This window comes from Camellia sinensis, chromosome 12 (assembly GCF_055761805.1).
Source record: "Camellia sinensis isolate YWXY chromosome 12, ASM5576180v1, whole genome shotgun sequence".
NCBI lineage: Eukaryota > Viridiplantae > Streptophyta > Magnoliopsida > Ericales > Theaceae > Camellia > Camellia sinensis.
The window spans coordinates 139,899,953-139,920,536 of record NC_138972.1 but is presented as its reverse complement, the minus strand read 5'-3'; the positions used below and the strand labels follow the sequence as shown (position 1 = coordinate 139,920,536).

General features: G+C 40.7%; 1 pseudogene across 1 annotated transcript; it reads right to left on the bottom strand.

The window, feature by feature from the left end:
• Window positions 1-13,903: 13,903 nt before the first annotated feature.
• LOC145804832 (squamosa promoter-binding-like protein 7 pseudogene) lies at window positions 13,904-18,634 on the bottom strand (annotated as a pseudogene). The gene has a single exon (XR_014347358.1). The product of XR_014347358.1 is annotated as a squamosa promoter-binding-like protein 7 pseudogene (transcript).
• Between the last annotated feature and the right edge of the window lie 1,950 nt (window positions 18,635-20,584).

Genomic DNA, 20,584 nt, shown 5'->3' with positions numbered 1-20,584 from the left:
TCTGGTACGACGGTCCCCATCTCGATTTCCCCTCTGGCTTAAACTGCTCTAAACCTGAGTGGGGAAGATGTCATCCACAGTTTTTACAGCAATAGCGAACACCTGCTGTTTATTTAATCCTCCGGCTTTCAAAGCCTCAACAGCCCACAGGAGTTGTTCGTAGGGATCGGTGTCCACCTTCATCTTGTTCTTACCACTTGCCTCGGCTTGGTAGAAGGTTTGAGTTGCTACATCAGAGTGAAGCCCCGTTGTTGTCGACATGCCATTGCCGGAACTTGGGATGGCTTCAGGTTGGCTAAGTTCGATTACAATTCGTCCCAGTAGCGGGGGCTCCTGCGGTATGAAATTTCCAACATACGATGCATTTGGCGGCGGAACCGACATTCCGCAGGCTAGATCCGCCACAGATCTTTGAAGGTCACCAATCATTCCCATCAACTCGGATGTGGTGGGCTCACGGGTTTGAAATAACTGGGGTTCCCAGATCGGATGTGCAGCAGGTGACCTGGGTGGGTATGGCACTTCAACGTCGGTGTCACCCTGTATGATGATTCCCTGGTTTAATGCGGCTTCCATAACCACTATTTCCTCTAAATTTTGTGTCATCACGAGTTTTGCTAAACTGAACAGAGGTGATGTGGCTGGTGACTGACGGATTAGATGGACCGAACTGGTGACTGACGGATCAGATGGACCGAACTGGTGACTGACGGATCAGATGGGCCGGAATGGTGACTGATGGATTTGAAGAAACGGTGAGCCTTTTCCTGTCTTGCCTCAGCAAAGGAGAACACTTTTTCCTCTGAACCGAGTCTCTGAACTGAAAGAGAAAACATGCAGCATCTCAGCCCAATCCCACTAATACAGACATGAACATAACTGAATAACTGCATTCGACCGCTGATCACTGTTCCCAGAATTACTGCCCCCAAAACTGAATCTGATACCCGCAGATATAACTGATTCCCAAAATACTGAACTGGTGCCAGCAGGCCTAATACCCAAAATACTGAACTGGCGCCCGCAGGCCTGATGCCCAAACTCTGTAAACTGATACATGCATTCGTATGGAGACGCATCCCAAAGCACATAACAGAGAAGTGAGAGTCAAAACACCCCTATGTTGGGGTAGGGTTTCCCTGTCTTATTTTGTCAGGAGCTAGGGTTTCACTACGCACGCAGCGGTTTCAAACAACTTATAAACGGGTAAGCAACCTGTCCTAATTTGGAATGGTCACTACGGATCCGAATATGCACTAGGTTGAATGGTCAAAAAGGGTGCCCCGGTAAAACCGGGGTTTGTGTTCCCATACTGGCAGAGCCCACAACCAGTCAGCCTTATGGTGATGCCTTGACAAGACAAGCCTCCGGCAAACCGTTCAGGAATAGCAGATGGCAAACACGGTGTCCTAGGCACACTAATGCAAATGCAATGCAAAGAAACACACAAGTGTAGTCAAAACCAGATATCATGAGTTCGAGTCAAGTTCTCTAAATCCCCAGCAGAGTCGCCAGAAACTGTAAACGTCCCTGAACGTCCCGGGAGGAACGAGCTCCCGTTCTATTCATTTGGGGTCACTACAACTCAGGACTCTTAAATTGTCACGGTTCTAAATCTGAACCAAAGAGTCCAAATCCGGCAAATCGTTTTGAGAAAACAGATTTTTAGAAAAGAAGTGCCAAACATGGACTGCTTTGCCAGATACAAAGTTGCCACCTAAATATTTTATTTTGGGAAAATTTAGGAAACCCTGCCTCGTTTGCCTAAGGCCACGTGTCCGTCATCACCAAAGTTGCCTCGGCTCGGGAACTTGGGTACGATTGGGGAAGGTCACTTCGTGAGCACCCCCGCTCTCCCGATCAAAGATTGGCCTCTACTAACCATGATATCAAGTTTTGGAAACATTGTGTGTTCTTATTCTGGTTATTAGCCTAGATTACTATGTGATGCGCACAGCATACAAGTATAGACTGGATCGTCTGAATTGGAACAAAACATTTCATGTTTGTTTTTTGAAAGATGGTTTGCTACTCACAAGTATGCTTAAAATGCAGATTTTGCCACCCTCAAGTGGGCTTAGAAAAGATGGTTTTGCCACTATCTAGTGGGCTTAAAATAAACAGTTGATGAATTGTTCCAATCCAAATAACCCAACCTCCACCCACAGGCATTCAAGCAGTTATATCACATAAGCAAATAGCCTCATGGTAAGCATGCTATTCATGGCAGTCACTCACACGCATGCAAGGATGCTAAAGCATAAAAACTCACCGAGTACTCCAAGCCAAAACAAAAACTAATTAGAAATCCATGCATGATCCTAATTATACAGAAATGCCTAATGCAACACATGCAAAAAAATGCAATTATAGCAGGCTCGGCTATTCTAAACATGGCATATGAAATGCTACAGCTAACATGTATTCAACTTGGAAATTGAAATACAATGCAGTTAGTATGATGCGCCGAGCCCGGTGCATGCAAAACAGATGAATGATGCAAACATGCTATCATACTGTATGCTAATTTAAACATGCCCTAATCTAACCATCATAAGCAGGTAAATAAAAGGAAAGAAAGACGTGGGGTTGGAAGACATACATCACACTCACCCACACTTATTACAGTTATGCCCTCGCGCAGAGGGTTCGAATAAATAATACAGTCCCGAATAAAAGAATATTACAGCCCAAATAATACAGTCCAAATAATGTACAAGTTCCTAATTAATTTACAAATTAACTAAGAAAGCTGTAAATAAACTGGCATGCAAGCCAGGGATTGCCTTGACTCCGCTCCGGATGATGAATGATGCATGCCCGGGTTGCCTTTGCGCGGAAATCCATGACGATGCCCCAATTAGCCTCTGTTTGCACTTGTTCTTGAAATGCGTGCCAAGCCTCGAAAGACCGCTGATTCTTGATTTGCTGCAACAGAGAGTAGGAAAGGGGGCATAGCAATGTATTTTCACGGATATATGCATACCTCGATCCTCGTGCCACCAATCACGCATATCGATGCATGATGGCCGAGGGGTCGAACTGTGCAATTCAATATAGGATGAATGCACATATAAACACAACAAGAACCTAACTCCATCATGGATGATCCGGAGTGTTGGTGACTAGGGAATTGAGACACGTTCCGTCACTCGGAGTACGAAACGCACCTCGTTTCCCGTGCCCGGGCTAACTCCTATCCCGAACACGATGCAATATGCATGACATGCATGAAATGCAACTAAGATACAATCCTAACATACACAATGTCATGGAATGGCATGCACGCTACACGAAGTAATACAACCGAGCATACACAATGCTATGGATGGAATGGCATGCGCAATGCAATAATGGGCTTACACCAACATAAGAGAGCCTCAGCCACACTCACATAGGAGGCCATCAGATGAAAACAAGACAACTCGAAATGCGTGCACGCGTGCACGCAAACTGAGGACCGACCCTCAGGCACCGAAATGCCACTCTAATGAGACATGGCAAAGACATGGAACATGATATGCAAACATGAAAAAATCAGTAGCAAAATGAGGGGGAAAACAGCCCCGAAACAAGGCGAAATGACACCCGATGCATGGAATTTCTCCCGAAATGCAAAACTAGGTACATGAAATGGCTTACAGCTATACGAATCATGCATAATTGGTACATGGAGTGAAAAGGCAGAAGCAAGGCAGCCCCTAGAAAAGAATTTTTACAGTTCAAAGCATGGCCAAACAGCAAGCAAAAATAGGGCGAAACTAGCATACAAAAATGGCCCTAAATGTGAGATAATGAAGCAAGTGGTAGATGCAAAGCCCAAACAGGAAAAGACTCTTCTACAACACTGAAGAGGGACCAAAAATATGACTACTTACAGTTTACGGAAACCCCCCAAACAGCATACAAACATACTCAAAATGCCATGCAAGGTAGGGCCCAAAAGAGGTTATAACACAAAGTATACAAAGCATTCACCAAACAGACAAAGGCCCTTAATGAAACATGAATAATGGGCCAAAATAAGACTGTTTTCAGTTCTGAAATGAGCCCAAAAACAGAAGCACAATAGGCTAATAAATCATGCAAAAATGGGGACCAAAGAGGGGTATAATGGCAAGTGGCACATGGAGGTCCCAAAAAGTGATAATCCCTTCTTCAATGTTGAAGAGGGGCTCAAAATAAGACTATCTACAGTTTACATCATGCTCCAAAACAGATTACATATAGGCCAAAAATAACATGCAAGATTATGGCATACAAGAGGAATAATGAAGCAAGTGCAAGATAAGGACCTCAAATGCCAAAATTCCCAAATGAAACATAAAATAGAGCTCAAATAAAGGGTACTTTTAGTTTTGGTCGGAGCTCAAAACAGCAAGCAAAATAGCTAAAAAAATGTTGCAAGATTAAGCTCAAAAAGAGGGAATTGGTACTTACCCTTGGAGACAAGTCTTTAGCAACTCTTGGCTTGAGTTTGCAGCACCCCTAAGCTGTGAAGAACACCCTCAAACTGCTGGAGTGGAGGATGGAAGGATAGGGCTTGGTGGTGTAGTGTAAAATGGTGTAGGTTTGAAGAATGGAAGCTTGGAGATGAAGAGGGAGAGAGATATAATGCAAAGGGCTTGAAGGGAAATTTTCTAACCCTTTGGACAGAGCTGGCCAGCCAAGTATATGGACCAAAGAGGGGGGAAAAGGAGGGAAAGAAATGGGGGGAAAACAAGCCAAGTTTCCCCCCAAAAGTTGTCCCCCCGGATACAGGTTTTTGGGGGGAAAAAAATGTATAGCTGTAATGTACATATTGCAAGGATCATGGCCGGCTAGTTTTTGGAGCTTCAGGTGGCCGGCCGGCCACCCCCCATGGCCGGCCGGCCAAGGGTCAAAAGGATCAAGAAGATTTAATGGCCGGCCACCACAAATTGCTGTCCTCCCAGGTGCCCTCAACACAACCCTGCGGTTCAAAATTGTCAATTGTAAAATAGGAGAGAGAATAGGCCATTTTTAGGAAGGGTTCAAAAGGGTCAGGTGGAATTACTGGCCGGCCACCAACTTTTGGTGTCCTCCCATGTGTGTACATCACAAATATGTGGTCAGAAGTTCAAGAAAATGGTCTAAGGGTGTTCAACATTGGCTCGGAAGTGAGAAAAACGGGCGTCGGAGGGCGCCGGAGGAATATAACTGGTTGCTGAAACAATTGCTGGCCTCCCACCCTTCTACGGCCTTCCTGGTGATGAAACAGAGGTACCTACCAAAAATGAACGAAAACCGATGCAAAACGAATGTTCGGGGGCCAGAACGCGCAGTTCGGGGCCCCAAAAACTGCCTGTTAAGCACCGAAAGTGGCATTCGGCCCCGAAGTGGGTCTCTCAGACCTCAGTGTCCCTCAAAAGGGAGCAAATAAGATGCATGCCAAAAACCGGAGCAAACGGAGGTGGTTAAGCGGTCCCGAACCGAGGCTCATGGCCTGACGGCTCCGAAAACCGAGAACCAGGCTCCGAAATGGGCAAAATGGCCTATAGCCACAAAATGTAGCCCCCGGCCACTGAGAGATGGTCTACGGGACCTCTCCCTCCCCTCAGGAAAAGAAACAGAGAAAATCGAGTCTGGTTCGCAAATCGAGGCAAGGCACAGAAGAGGGTTCGGAAATCCAGAGGCAGGGCTCACGGCCAAGACTCTGAAACTTCTGAATGAGCACATTATGCAACATCACCAAGCGCTCAACTGGTGACGTCTGAGTCTCAAGGTTGGTCAAAAATGGGGTGTCTACAGTGTGTTTTCTACGCTCGAGCGGGTGGCGCTCGAGCGGGTAGTACCTTTTTAATGAAAGTCCTGGGAGAAGAAAATCTACGCTCGAGTGGACTGGTCTTTCGCGCTCAAGCGGGTATGCCTTGTCTTTGTGTCTTGGCGCTCGAGCGGCCCTTATTGCGCTCGAGCGGACCCAGTATTCTGTTCTTGACGCTCGAGCGTTGTGTTTTCCGCGCGAGCGGGAACGTATATCAGTTGGTAGCTGGGCATTTTAAAATCACTTTTTACATTCTCTCTCTCTCTCTTACTTTCCAAAAAGTTATTTTGAGAGCTCCTCTCTCTAGAAACTCCCTTCTCTTTAGGGTTTGATCTAGTTAGAGTGTTTCCCTTCCCTTTGCCCTTTGTAAAAGTTGTGTTGATCGTCGAGGGCTTTGTTTTGATCCGTGAATCTTGGAGTTTGGAGCATTTTGGCTTTCTTCATCTTCTTCTCTTGGGCTTCGAATTTGAGGTAGGAATAACCTACTACTCACTATGGATTTTGTCTTTAAATTTTAGTATTTTGAGATGTTGGGGTTGGTTTGGTAATTTTGTGAAAGTTTGGGGCTTTTGTGTAAATTTACAAAAGTTGGGGTTTTAACTATATAAAAACCTAGATGCATGTTTGGCATGGAAAAGTGGAATTAATGTCAAAACATTAATGAAAATGGAACCTATGGGTTGTAATGCTAATTATGGAAAATGCCCTAATTACATTGGTTAATTAATTCGCATAATTAATTATGGGAAATGAGGAATTGATTTGGAAAGGTATGGGATTAAAGGGTGTAGTTGGATTATTTATCGCTCACCTTGTTGGAATGTTGATTATATATCCATTGTTGCATTTATTTTCTGTATAGAAATAACTGCTTTGGGCTATCGGTGGAGGATAGTCTTGATTGTTGTAGACAATGCATGATGATTAGGCAAACGAAAACTAATCACTGGTATGTGTCATTGAGTATGACGGTTGATAGAATACATTAAATTTATGTATTGTGTGATGGTGTGTATAATTATTGTTTATATGCATTGTGTCGTGTTGGAGGAGATATGGGATGTACTCCATGGTTTAGGGGATGATAGGGGATGGACCTCTAAACCGGATGTTGTTGGGAGAAGATAGGGGATGGACTCCATAGATAGAGCTCATATGCTTATCTAATGATGTGTTGACACAGCTCATATGCTTGTCTTTGGAAGTGTGATAGTGCTCTTATGCATATCTATGGAAGTGATGATATAGCTTGTATGCTTATCTCTTGATGTGTTGATACAGCTAGTACGCTTGTCTAATGTGAATTGGGAAGAAGTTTAATATGAGTTACTGTCTCATATAAGTTGTTTGGCCAGGTTCTGAGCCATGGTTATAAATTGAGAATTGAAAAGAGTTGGAAAATGGATTGTAACATGGACTTGTATGTCATGAAACCGTAAAGTATGATGAGGGAAAGTATCAGTGTTAGCCATCTATCAATTGCTAATCTTTTAGTCATTGTTCATATTTGGTTTAGTGTATTTCTACTGGGCTGTGGCTCACCCTATATGGGAATATAATTTTCAGGTACAGGTAGCATGCCACCTCCAAGGACAAAGCTTGGATGATGATGAGAGTTGAAGACTCTTCTTTTGATTGTTTTTATTTGTATTACATGTATATCAAGCCAAGGGCTTATGTTGTATAGAGTTAGTACTATTCTTTTGTGTAACCAAGTGTTGACTTGGAAAGCTGTAAGCCTATAGGGCATTTGCTTTTGTTGTTAACATGTAATACTGTTGTAAGAACTACTCTAATGAATAGAAATGGTTAACTTCTTTTATATCAATGCATGCCTATATTGATGGGTTTAATGTTATTATTTTGAGGGCGTTACATGATTGTTGGGTTTTGGTGTGCTCACCCTGATCACAATCTTTGACCTTCAATGAGGCAAGCAATTCATGTGCTTAATTTTGAAGCTACATTGCCCATTCTCCCAGCAAAAATGCCTGTGCCAACATACTTAGCTCCTCCAGTGAATGCTTCATCCTTGGTCTATGGCTCTACTACTGTTTCTAATAGCAACCAAGTCCAGTCTTCAAGCTATAGTTACAATACAAATTCCTCAAAGTTCACCTCATCATCTGCCGCTTCTTTTTCATCTGCATCGCTTCTGTATACATGAATACGTTGATTAATTAGTACTATGGTGATCCAATTAGGATACCATATATAAGTTCATTAAAAAAGTTTCTTGTAAAATATTTTAATATATTTAGTAGTTATCAATTCTTCTAGCCCATTTTAATATTGGTACCATGTGTAAGTATGTACTGTACCCATGTATTTCAGTGTTTGTTTTGAATTTATCACCATGTATATATATTTTGTCTATGATTATCAAATGTTAAATACACTTGGAAAGTAATATAATGCTTCTTTTAGTAATAATAACCATATATAACATATATTTGTCAAAAGAGGATTGTTCCCTGGCTACATCTGAGCTATGCAAATGGTTCAAGTTCACTTTGCCATTCAATCTACATAGACGTAGCTTGCGTAAAATTTATAACATAAAGATATGACAAAATTAAATAATAAATTTAAATGTTAAGCATGAACATTTGGTTGCAATGTGTTAGGTTTTTGTAATTGGCAATTCCGTTTGGTAAAATTTCTTTCAGTTGTAATTTGATTTGCTCTTTTGTCTTAGTGAGACTGTGAGTGTTTAGAGACAAATTCAACCTGAATTGTTCCTGTGTAGAAGAGTTTGTACTGGCATTCTGTATCTTGAACTATCATTGTTTGCTACTTTGCTGTGCTTGAGCAGTTATGTAGTTCATTCAGTATCTCTGCCTACAAATTGATCTTTTGGGAATTATGTTTTACTGCTCGAGTGATGGATGTTGCGCTCAAGAGGTTGGCTTATATGTTTGCGCTACCTTTTAGTCACACTACTTGAGAACTAAAGTGTGCGTTCGAGCGGTCTTTGCTACTTTGTTTGGTATAAAGTGAGCGCTTTGTTATTTTTAGGGTTGAATCCATCCAGATTCTCGAAAATGAGAGCTACCAAGGTTTTCTACATTAAAAGGTATTTACACATTGGTTTCCTTGATGATTTGAGAGTGATTGATGGATCTACGAATTTCATGGTAACATCATCAAAGGGTTTGTTTTCACTATTATTCATTCACAAAAGAGAGAATTGTTCTTCGATGGATTCCGAGAAACGTGGGCCTAAAGTTTGAGTGGATTATGGAGTGCCTCATTGTCGTAGATTCAACATCGGCGTTGTAGATTTAATGTTGGCAAAGTAGTTCGGTGAAGACAGTGGTGGAAGAGATAAATCAAGTTTGGTTCAATTCGGGCATGGATTCGCTAGGTAATTGAGGATACTCGTGTGTAATTCGTTTTTGTCTTCTTAATAGATTGTTTTGTGGCTTTGGCTTGTTACTTTTTATCACAAGCTTTTTTTCATGTTAAATCGTTGTGCTAATTTATTATTGATTGTTTGATTGAAATTAACATTTATTGTTTACAAATTAAAACATAATCATAAATCAATATTTCAAAAGTTTGTAAGTTTTTTCAAAATGTTTTAAGATTCATGTGATTCAAGTTGTCCCCTTTTGTTTTTAATATTCTTTAATTGTATATATGCAAAATATCTAAAAAGAATGTATCAACCAATATTTCAATTACGTTATCATCAAGCAATTGCTTCATGAATTTTCTAAACATATTTACAGAACAATTGTTAATCAAGCTGTCTGATTTAAATATACTTTGTGTATCTACAGAACATCTTAAGTACATAATTAATTGGCAAATTTTTATGTTGATTGACACAATAATGACATTTTTATAGTTTATTGTTTCTTCTATGGCTCCTTAGCAAATCCTTGATGCCAAAAATTTATCAACATACAGTCACGCAATGGCATCAAGGGCAGGTTTCATACTAGAAGAATTAACATTTGGGTTTATTTTTTGTGCCAACAAACTGGCTTTGCAAATATTATTTTTTTGTCATAACAAATACTATTTTTTTTTATCAGTAAAAAAGAAAATTTTATTAATATAATTTGCAAAGATTAAATCAATAAAAACACCAAGATGCAGAATAGCATCATGGTGAAGTTAACATATCACAACTAGGTTGGGACATGAACACACACAAATCATATGCAAGCACCAAGAAATGACAGCTTGGGACATGATCAACACACACAAATCATATGCAAGCACCAAGAAATGACAGCTAGTGGCGAAAAACTAACCAAATTAAATATGAACCGAGTACAAAGGAACACCACAGAGCAAACTCAATGGAAAAAATCATGCTCCCACACCAGCAATCATCACAAGTACTTATGTAGTGTGGGTCCATGTGTTGCACTGGAAATCAAATTGATAAGATTTTGTTATTTACAACTTGACCCAATACATTCTCTAATAAAATTTGGACCCTATATATATATATATATATATATTTTTTTTTTTGGGGGGTCTTTATGTGTTCTTTTGTGAAATTAATGGATATTTGGATATTTGGCCAGGTTTCAATTTGGAGTTACTAATATTAGACAAATTAAAAAAAAAAAAAAATTGTAGCCCTTGAAGTGTCATTAAAAATCTTTAGCATTCGTGTTGTAGTAGCACTTAAAAGTGTCACCGAAGTGCCAACAGAACTACCATGGCATGTGTATCAATGACACTTGTTGAAAACGTTACAAGATTAAAAAATGTCACTAGAAGAATTATTTTGTGACACTTTCGAGTTATTGAACTAAGAATATGTTGTGTTCTACATATAATAATGTGTCCAAGTTGTGAATTGTGGTGATTTGTGCTAAAATTGATAATTCTGATGTGCTATAATTAGGAATTTTGATTTGTGGTAATTTGGGATAAAATTAGAATTTTGATTATGGCTTTTCATATTTTTTTTGAAGCAATCTTGGAGAAATACTTCAAAAAGAAAATCAAATTTGAAATCATCTCTTCTTAAAAAAAAATAAAATTAAAACTCATCGGGTCAATTACAAATGTTTACAATTGAAATGAATATTTAAATTTTTTGGTTGGGTTTCTCATGTTAGGATCTCAACATGACAAAACTTAAGGGGCTCATAGGGCCCAACACATGTCTCGTTTCGATAATCTGAACCGTTCATTTTGTAGGGTCCGCAATGTGTAATATTTATGAAAAGTTTTAGGGCGATCTGATAATCATAACAGTTTTATTTTATCACATTTATTCCTAAAAAAATGAACGTTCTATTTCAAAAGTATATTTGTCGTCCATTTTTTCAGACATAAATGTAATAAATTAAAAAAGTTATAATTATTGAATCAAACTAGTTTTTTTATGAATAATATACATTGTAAATTCCACAAATAAATAGTTCAGATCATCAAAAATAGAACCCATATAAGCCCTATAAACCAATCAAATTATGTCATGTTAAGATCTCAACCCGAGATAATCCTAACCCTAAATTTTTATACTTGACATTAGCTCAACAAATTATTATTACTATATATCTTCTTATTGTTGACCAGAGGAAGAAAAAAATTGAGCTTCTAATTGATAAGCTTCGGTTACGAAACCGGCCGTGATGTCACTACCAATCACTTCCTTTCCGATGTACCTTAAAAATAAAATAAAATAAATAAATTGATGTCACTACCAATCACAGTTGTGCAGCCGTAGCTTAACGGGAGTAATTCGAATCTTCAAATTTTTTTTTTTTTCGATTTGAGCAGTATATATTTAATTTGGTATGGGCTTAAGTAAGAATTTAAAATTTTGTGCACTCTTAGCAAAAGTCAGATCGGAACAAGTATGGGGCAATGTCATTATGTCTTCAAATGAGTAGTGTGGGATCTGATCTTGTCTTTCACTCTCTCAATTCATTTAAATCTATTCATTAGTTAATGATAAAATTTTGCCTCGAGTCCTTAAAACTAAAAGGATAAAAAAAAAATTAAAAAAAATTATAAGGACTAGTGGTATAACTTGTTTCTTATATCGGTAGTCAGGCCCGGCCCTGAGTACAGACAATATAAAAGGAATGTTTTGGGAAATGACTTTTTGGCTTATTTTCATCTTTAATGATTTTTCAAAAAAAAAAATTAAAAAAGTTTTAGTGTTTTTTTGTAAACTATCCAAAAAAAAAAAAAATCTAGAAAAGACAAAAATAAGCCAAAAGAAGCAATCTTTTTTGGCTTATTTTTGTCTTCAGTGTTTTTTTTTTTTTGAAATTCAAAAAAAAAAAAATTACTTTTTAGATTCGTCTCGACAAAACAGACTAGAAAAATAAAAAATTTTAATAAAAAATCACTCAAGACAAACAAATGCAGGGGAAAAAAAAATGTGACTTTTTTTTTTTTAATTTATTGCCAAAATAGGCCTAAGGCCCTTGTGCCTTGGGCCTTCAAATTTTGATGTCAAATACAAAAGGCCCAAACTAACAGCGAGGCCCAATATGAGGGGCCCAAAAGGAAATTTCAGACTTACTGACTAAGAAGCATGGACACTTCGAAGAAGGTGACGTATCCGTGTCGTGTCCATGTCGGACACCGACACTCATCGGGCACTCTTAGGACACAAGTCTGACACTCTTCAAAACGTGTCTTATTTTTTAAATTTTTTTAAAAGACCCAGACACTCTTTGGACACTTGATACACGTGTCAATCACTTAAACACACATGTCTATCGATTAGACACAAGTGAAACTAATTATAAGTTTGAACAAAATAACTTAAAATACAATAATAAAACAAAACCCATATAAATTTATAGGAATTAATGTCATATTATATTTTTTATTATCTTTAAATAATATATTTATATATATAACATATAATAAATATATAAAATTATATATTTCATGCGTGTCCCCCACGTGTCGTATCTTGTATTTTTTGAAAATTAACGTGTCGGCGTGTCCGTGTCATATCTGTATTGCGTCACGTGTTCGTGTCCATGCTTCTTAGCTTACCGATCAATTAAAAGGAGACAAAAGGTGTAGGCGCTAAACACCTAAGCACAATCAATTTTGAGACATAATCAACACCAATTTGGTTACGAGGAACGTGGTTCAAGTTGTAGAAATTTGGTGTTAGTTATGTCTCAACCGCTAAATGATGTCCCGTACTTGAGTCGTACTCATGGGAAGTCTGGAAAATCCTCTCTAGATAAATACACAATCTATATAGTTATTACAAGAAGCATCATATTGCTGGTAAGTGTATTTAACATTTCATAATCATGAACAAATATAAAATGTTTATGGTGATAAATTCAAAACAAACACTGGCATACATATTTGTAGTACATACCGTACTAACAAAAACTGGCTTACACGTTGTAAGAGGGGCTAATTTGAGCCCACTAAATTATTTAGGCCCAATAGCCCAAGATTAGTGGGCCCGAATTTATCGCAAGTCCAAGACTGGCGAGACCAGATTTATCACCATCAAACGGGCTAAATGGCTCTAAGCCTCGAAAGGGTTCGGATGCACGAACCTAGAGACTTACTCGGCCCCGGACTCGAAAGGGTATTAAGCAAGCCTAGAGATCCGAGGCACTCGGACTCGAAAGGGTTCGGATCCACGAACCTAGAGGTCCGAAACATTTGGCTTCGAACGGATTCAGACACAATCTAGAAGTCGCTCCGTTAATGAGTCCCAGAACACTTGCGGGCTCGGAGCTTTCCGGGATCTACGTACCAGAACTATGGGCGTAATGGAGTCCGAACAAAGGACCCGATCCTGAGGACGGTGAGTGGAGATAAATTCACTCTTCGGTTAAACTAGCCTATACTCGGGTCGAGGTGGCACGACCCCGGGGGGTCCATGAGACTCGGCAATATTTTGCGGCAGGGCGTCCTCTGGGACTACCCCTGACCCAGGGCGTCCTCTGGGACTATGCATATATATATATATATATATATTTTTTTTTACTCCAAGTAAAAGAAATAAGAATTAAGATAAGAAATCAAAATTTTTTTTCTTTTTTTTTTTTTTGGCTTGGAAATAGGTTGGCCTCTTATATATATGCATATATATATTCAGAATATATGAGCCATATTCCGTATATCACACCTTTTTTTTTTATTTTTTTATTTAAAGAGATGGCCCAAAACCCTAAATCTCACAACTTATTTTTGCCTCAGCCGCCGAAATCACCCAAATTTCTTCTCTTAGCCTACTCTCTCTCTATATTGAGAGACCCAGTTTTTCATTTCTTCTTCAAGCAGCTTTCCTTCTTCTTCTTCGAGTTGTTCTGCTTCGGGTTTGCTCACTAATGAATTTTTTTTATATTATTTGCAGGAGATCAAACTCCACGGACCCATTTCAGCACACTTTCCCTCCAAACTGAGATCACCCAGCTTTCTTCTTCAACGTTCCTCCGCTGCCAAACCAAATCGTGACCAGCTTGCTTTGCAACTACTGAAGACCACCGATGTTAGTACGCCGGCCGTCGTCGCAATTTCCAGGCACCGTCTTCAGCCGTGATCTGGCCAACGCCGACCACGCCCGCCCTTTCAACGCGGCGTCGGTCTGTCCAACTACTCCGTCGCTTGCACACCACCTGCTGCCTCCGGCTTCGGATTGTCCGACACTGACCATACACGTCCGCCCACTCAACGCGACGTGTGTGGTCTTGCCTAGCACTGCACAGCTTGTCGTTGGCCTCGAGTGTGCTTGCTTCATATCTACAGCCCGTGCTCGTGCGTCTCACACTTGCGGCCTTGCCACTGCCTCTAGCCGCGGCTTATCCGGCTCCGATTTGCACCATTTCTCGGTTTCCTTGTTCATTTTTGCTTTGAATCTGCTCTTGCTTTCTCTGCTCTGTGGGTAAAATTTTATTCGCATGGATTAGACGAAGAACTAGTAGTCATGAACTTTGATCCTTTCAAACAGAGTGATGCTTCCATAATCTTTATTTCAGAACAAATTTCTTTGTTCCCAATTAGAATGGGAACGAAGTTGGATAAGCCGGACTCATTCTCAACCTCAATAAACGCAGGCCCAAAAAAGAAATCTGGTTCAGTATGAGGGATATATATCCTCAATAACTGATGATTGAAACTAGCCGTGACCCCTTCAGTGTCACCATAGAGAGGTGGAACACAATAATCATATGCCAAACACTTCCCAGCAAAAGAAACAAGAAACCAAAATTTGGGTTGAAGTAGATTAATTCCGCAAGCCATGAACTCCATAGGCTTCCCAGCCTCAAAACATGTAGGATAAACATAGCAAAGCTTTGGGGCCTGCTCCTACACCTTCACTTGCATCACAGAAGTTCCATCTCTCATCACACACACAAAAAAAAAAAAAAAATCACATCGTTTAAATAAACAAGTAAAGATCGTCTTCCATATAGCATCTTCCCGGGAGCATCAACAAAGTCATGTATATATATAACAGGGTCTTCATGTAACTTAGACCACATAAAATTAGGCATTGAAATGAACAGAGTCAAGATTGTACAACCAGGATGGATATACCCCTCCAACTCAACAGGCATGCTGGCCAACCACTGAAATATTTGGTGCCGAAGTCGTCTAGGAAATTCTGCAGGATTCCAATCATAAAGCTTGAATGAAATCCGACCGGTAGGGCACGTTGAAGAATAAGCACTCTTATTCTGTGCCTTATTTTTTTTATTATTATTATTATTTTTTTTTTTGCCTTTGCATGAGGTTTGAGCTTCTATTGATGATCCCGACTTGCATAGAACTTTGATGCTGCAATGTTGTCTTGAAATAGCTATTGCCTCTATTGAATCTTGATTTGCATGATAAATGTAGTCCTGAAATTCATGTTTTGAAACTTGACATTGTGTTGATAAATCTGACATAGATAGAGTATTAATGCGGAAAATGAAGGATTGGTGTTGCTACTCAAAATTTTGTTAGACTTGCTCGTCTTGAAATTTGTAGAGTAAATAAATGTTGTTGCAAAAGAAATCCGAGGAAATAAATCTTTCATATTGTATATAAATCTTGTTGTCAATAATTGATTGCTGCATTTTCACGAACTTGCTCGGACGAGTAGAATTGTTGTAACATAAGTTGCTCATTACTATTGTTGATGTTGCCCCATTCTGATAATGCTTGAATCTGGATATGAAATTAACATTGCGCATCTCATTTGTCGGCTTTACTATTTCAGGCAAATAAATTTTTGTGCGAAATTCATGACCTCGGGGCCCTTAGAACCTGCACTAATGAGAGCAAGGGCTCTTCCTCGGAAGTCTGAACAGAAGCAAGACTGTCCCTCGGGAGTCCGAAAGTAGCACACACCCTATTTTGACAAGAAAAATTCCTCTGGAAGATAACCGAGTCTACCAAGCTTGCACCAATAGAAGTAAAGATTGTCTCCCAGAAGTCCGAGCAGAAGCAAGGTTGTCCCTCAGAAGTTCGAGCGGAAACAAGGCTGTCCCTCTGAAGTTCGAGCAGAAACAAGGCTGTCTCTCGGAAGTCCGAGTGAATGCGCACTTCTACTTCGGCAGCTAATGGAAGCAAAGGCTATCCCTCGAAGCTCGCACTGATGGAAGCAAGATCTGTTCTTCGAAAGTCTGAGGCGGAGAACACACTCTACTTCAGCAAGAAAAACCCTCAAAGCTTGCATTGATGGAAGCCATGGCTGCTCTTCGGAGGTCCGAGTGGAAGTATACTTCTACTGTGTCAAGAAAACTCCCTTCAGGTTGGTAACTGAGTCTACCATTCCTTTTTCTTCTTTGAGGGGCAAAAAAAATTGAAAAATGTTTCAAGCAACATAACACAATGAAGATATACAATGTAGAGAAAATAACTTTTAATGGAGATACATAATATGGACGAAATAAATTTCTTCATAACATAAGAAAGATAGAACTTCATGCACAATGCAGTAAATGCAAACTGTAAATGTCATAGGTAGACTTCTTTTACGGAATGTTGACATTTGCCCCTGGAGTTGCAAGATCATTTGGAAAGTTTTCACCAGCTGCTCGGGTTGTGGCCGTCATATACCATCATAGCCATGTCTTTGGATTTTCTGTACAGACTGATATCCCCATCCCCGCAGGATTTTTCATGAATCTGTTGTAGTCGAAAACTTGCTTCTTGTTGGCCAACACACCGGGCTAGGAATCCGGTACCTCCTCGAAAGTAAAGTTCACCTTGAATAATTATGAATTGGGCAAGCTTGGCCATAGTCAATTTTCCAACTTTGCTTCTGAGTTGTTCGAGGACTTCTCTTCTCCAGTCCTCCGGAAGGCCTTTGTCTTCAGGTATTATCGAAGGCTCTATTCTCTTCTTGATAATAATTGTCGCCTCCTCCTCTGGGATATCAACCCCTGCCCTTAATGTAGCGAGGGCGTCTGAAAACTTGTTGTCGGAACAAGGCATATGCTCTATTTCGACCTTCTGAAATTTGCCAAGAAGCCTTCGGACTGTTGTTCGATATGTGGCCAAGGCAGGCTCCTTTAAGACGAACTGTCCTGAAACTTGCTTCACTATCAACTTTGAGTCCCCCCGAATCCGAATCTTCTTGATACTGTGCTTCTCAGCTGCTATCAAGCCTAACATAAGAGCCTCATACTCGGCTTCATTATTCGAACAATGGAAATCCAGTTTATAAGACAAATATAACTTTTCCCCATTTTTTGCTTGTAAGGACTATCCCGGTTCCTCCTTTACCTCCGGCTGCTGCTCCGTCAAAGCTCAATGTCCAAAAGCTTTCCTCGGAAGCCATAGCTGCATGTACCTCTCCTCTTACTTCTTCATTCACTGGTTCATAGTCACCACTTGGAATTTGAGCAAGGAGGTCAGCTAAGGCTTGGCTTTTAATCGCCTTGGGGGCTACACATGTGATCTCGAATTCACCTAGTGCTAACAACCATCTTGCCACCTTCCCGGTTATAGCAGGCCTGCTGATGAGGTATTGGATTGGATCACTCCTAGTAACAATCTGAATCTGATGTGCTAAGAAGTAATGTCTGAGCTTTTGGGCGGTGAATACCAAAGCTAAGCAGTGTCTCTCTATCGGAGTATATCGGACTTCTGCTCCTCGAATCTTCCGGCTGATATAATACACCGGGCGTTCTACTCTATCTACATCTTGGACCACTAATGCCCCTATGGACTTGGGGGTTGAAGTTAAGTACAACATTAGAGGCACCCCGGGCTGCGGGGCTATCATGGTCTGAGGCGAGGTCAAGGCCGCCTTGATTCTCTCAAAGGCCTTTTGGTGCTCCTGGTTCCACTCGAACTTGGCATCTCCTTTTAACAATGAACCGAAATGGGCAGAGATCTCTGCAAGTGCTGGGATAAACCTCCGAATATAAGACACCTTCCCGAGGAACTTCTTTAACTCCTTCTGAGAATGCGGGGGAGGCATTGCTCTGATAGATTTGACCTTGTCTTCATCTGCCTCGATGCCATGCCTATGTACAAGAAACCCGAGGAACTTCCCGGCCGTCACCCCGAAAGCACATTTGAGAGGATTCATCCTCATTTTGAATTTCTGGCACCTCTTGAATTCCTTCTCAAGGTTTCGGAGATGGTCTTCTTTTTTCTTGGATTTCACCACTAGATCATCAACATAATCTTCCACCTCATGATGGATCATGCCATGAAAGATTGCAGTCATAGCCCTTTGGTAAGTTGTACCGGCATTCTTGAGTCCGAAAGGCATGACTGTATAGAAGAAGTTTCCAAGAGGTGTTCTAAAAGCAGTCTTTTCTGCGTCCTCTTCAGCCATCTTAATCTGATTGTATCCACTGAATCCATCCATGAATGAGAACATCTGGTGTCCCGAGGTAGTATCCACGAGGGTGTCGATGTGAGGAAGCGGGAATTCATCCTTCGGGCAAGATTTGTTCAAATCTCGAAAGTCTACCCATACTTTGATTTGGCCATTCTTCTTCTTTATTGGCACGATGTTTGCTAACCACGTGGGGTACTGTATTGGCCAGATGAAACTAGCCTGTTGAAGCTTTTCAATCTCTTTCTTAATCTTCTCTTCGAGATCTGGATGATATTTTCGAGCAGCTTGCTTAATTGGCTTGGAGTTTGGGAACACATCAAGATAGTGGGAGACTAGGTCAGGATCTAGTCCGGGCATTTCCTTATATGACCAAGCAAACACATCTGAGTATCGGCTTTTCAACTTTAACAACTGTTCCCGCTTCTCTGGGCTAAGGCTCGAACTTACGAATATCGGCCTCGGTGCATCTTGTCCATCACTCAGATCTATTTCAATAAGTTGTTCGGGCTGAGGCTTCGGCCCATCTTGCATACATTCTGGAGCCACTTCAGGCTTTATTACTATATCATTGTCAGGAGGCTCTTCTTTTGACTCGGAGTCGGTGACTGAAGAAACCGACTCCCCGCACCTTCATAAATAGTACACCATCTTGCCTCCTTCTCGAACTTTCATCACCTTCCGAGGAATAGGCGGACTTTCTGTTCTAGACATTGCCCGCTTACTTGACTCTGCCATCGGCTCCTTGTCATCTTTGATATCCTCCCAACGAGGAATTTTGACCCCTCGAGGCTTAGAGGTGGTGGGAACTTCTTCGACAGCCAGTTCGGTGAAGTAGATGGCATCAGAATAATGAGCTTCATGGATCTCGAAAGGCCTTTCTGTAGCCTGAATTGTCACCGTCTTCTTTCTCCATTTAGCCTTAACACACTGATGATAACTTGATGGTACAGCCCCATATCTATGCATCCAGGTCCTCCCTAGAATGATGTGATAATTTGCATCAGAATCAATAATATGGAACTTGGTGGCCGAGCGAATCTCTCCGACGGCTAAATCAACTGTTGCGCATCCGATAGTAACTCTCTTTTCTCCACTGAAGCCAGTGATGACTATCGGCTGCTTCACAATGCGCTCTTCGGAGATTCCGGCCTTTTCCAGAGTAGCGCGAGTCATAATGTTGATAGAGGCTCCACTATCTAGAAAGGCCCTTTTGAACTCAACCCCGTTAATAAAAGCAGTCACATAAAGCGGGCGGTTGTGAGAAAAAGGATACTTCCGATCAGTCTCGGAGAAAGTAATGGCACTAGATTGCTCTTTTGCCTTCCTCGGGATAGATCCCTCAGTCGACATACATTCCTCATGGTGTGCCTCGGCTATATTAATGATAGACTTAGTAATTTCTATTCTTGCCTCCCTGGAAAGTCCAAGCTGGTCAAAGAACTGCTTGAACTTTACACAGTCTTGCAAGGTTTTGGCATAGTGATCCGAATCTTTTTCCACTCTTGGAGGCTCGTAGTTAACCATCTCCTCGGTCTCTTCAAAATAAGATGCCACATAAACATGGTGTCCTCCTCTTCCGTAGTACTCTTCTCCTCCTTCTGGATCAAAGGGATCTTCGCCATGAGTCATAAATGTTCTGCCCTCTGGATCGAGAGCACTTCCATAGTAAACTTGCTCACCCTCTGGCTCGAGGATGTCGTCCAGATAACAGTCATCGTCATTGAGATTAGCGATAGCCTCGATCATTGGGCCTTCATAAGCTATCATAGCAACATTCTTGCCCTTGTCTCGGTGTTGAGGATATGGTTGCTCTCGGATGTCTTGAGTCCCTCGCTTTTTGAACCTCAATTCGTCTGCCTCGATTTTATCTCTGAAGATTTTCCTGAGAGTCCAACACTTCTCTGTCGGATGTTTCAATGTACGATGGTAGACACAAAATTCAGGGCTCTCACGGTCCTTTTTTGATGGCATTTCTTCAACATAAGGCAATTTTAGCTCTCCGTCAGCCACCCATTCCTTTTCTGGCCTCTATGACCTCCTCCTTG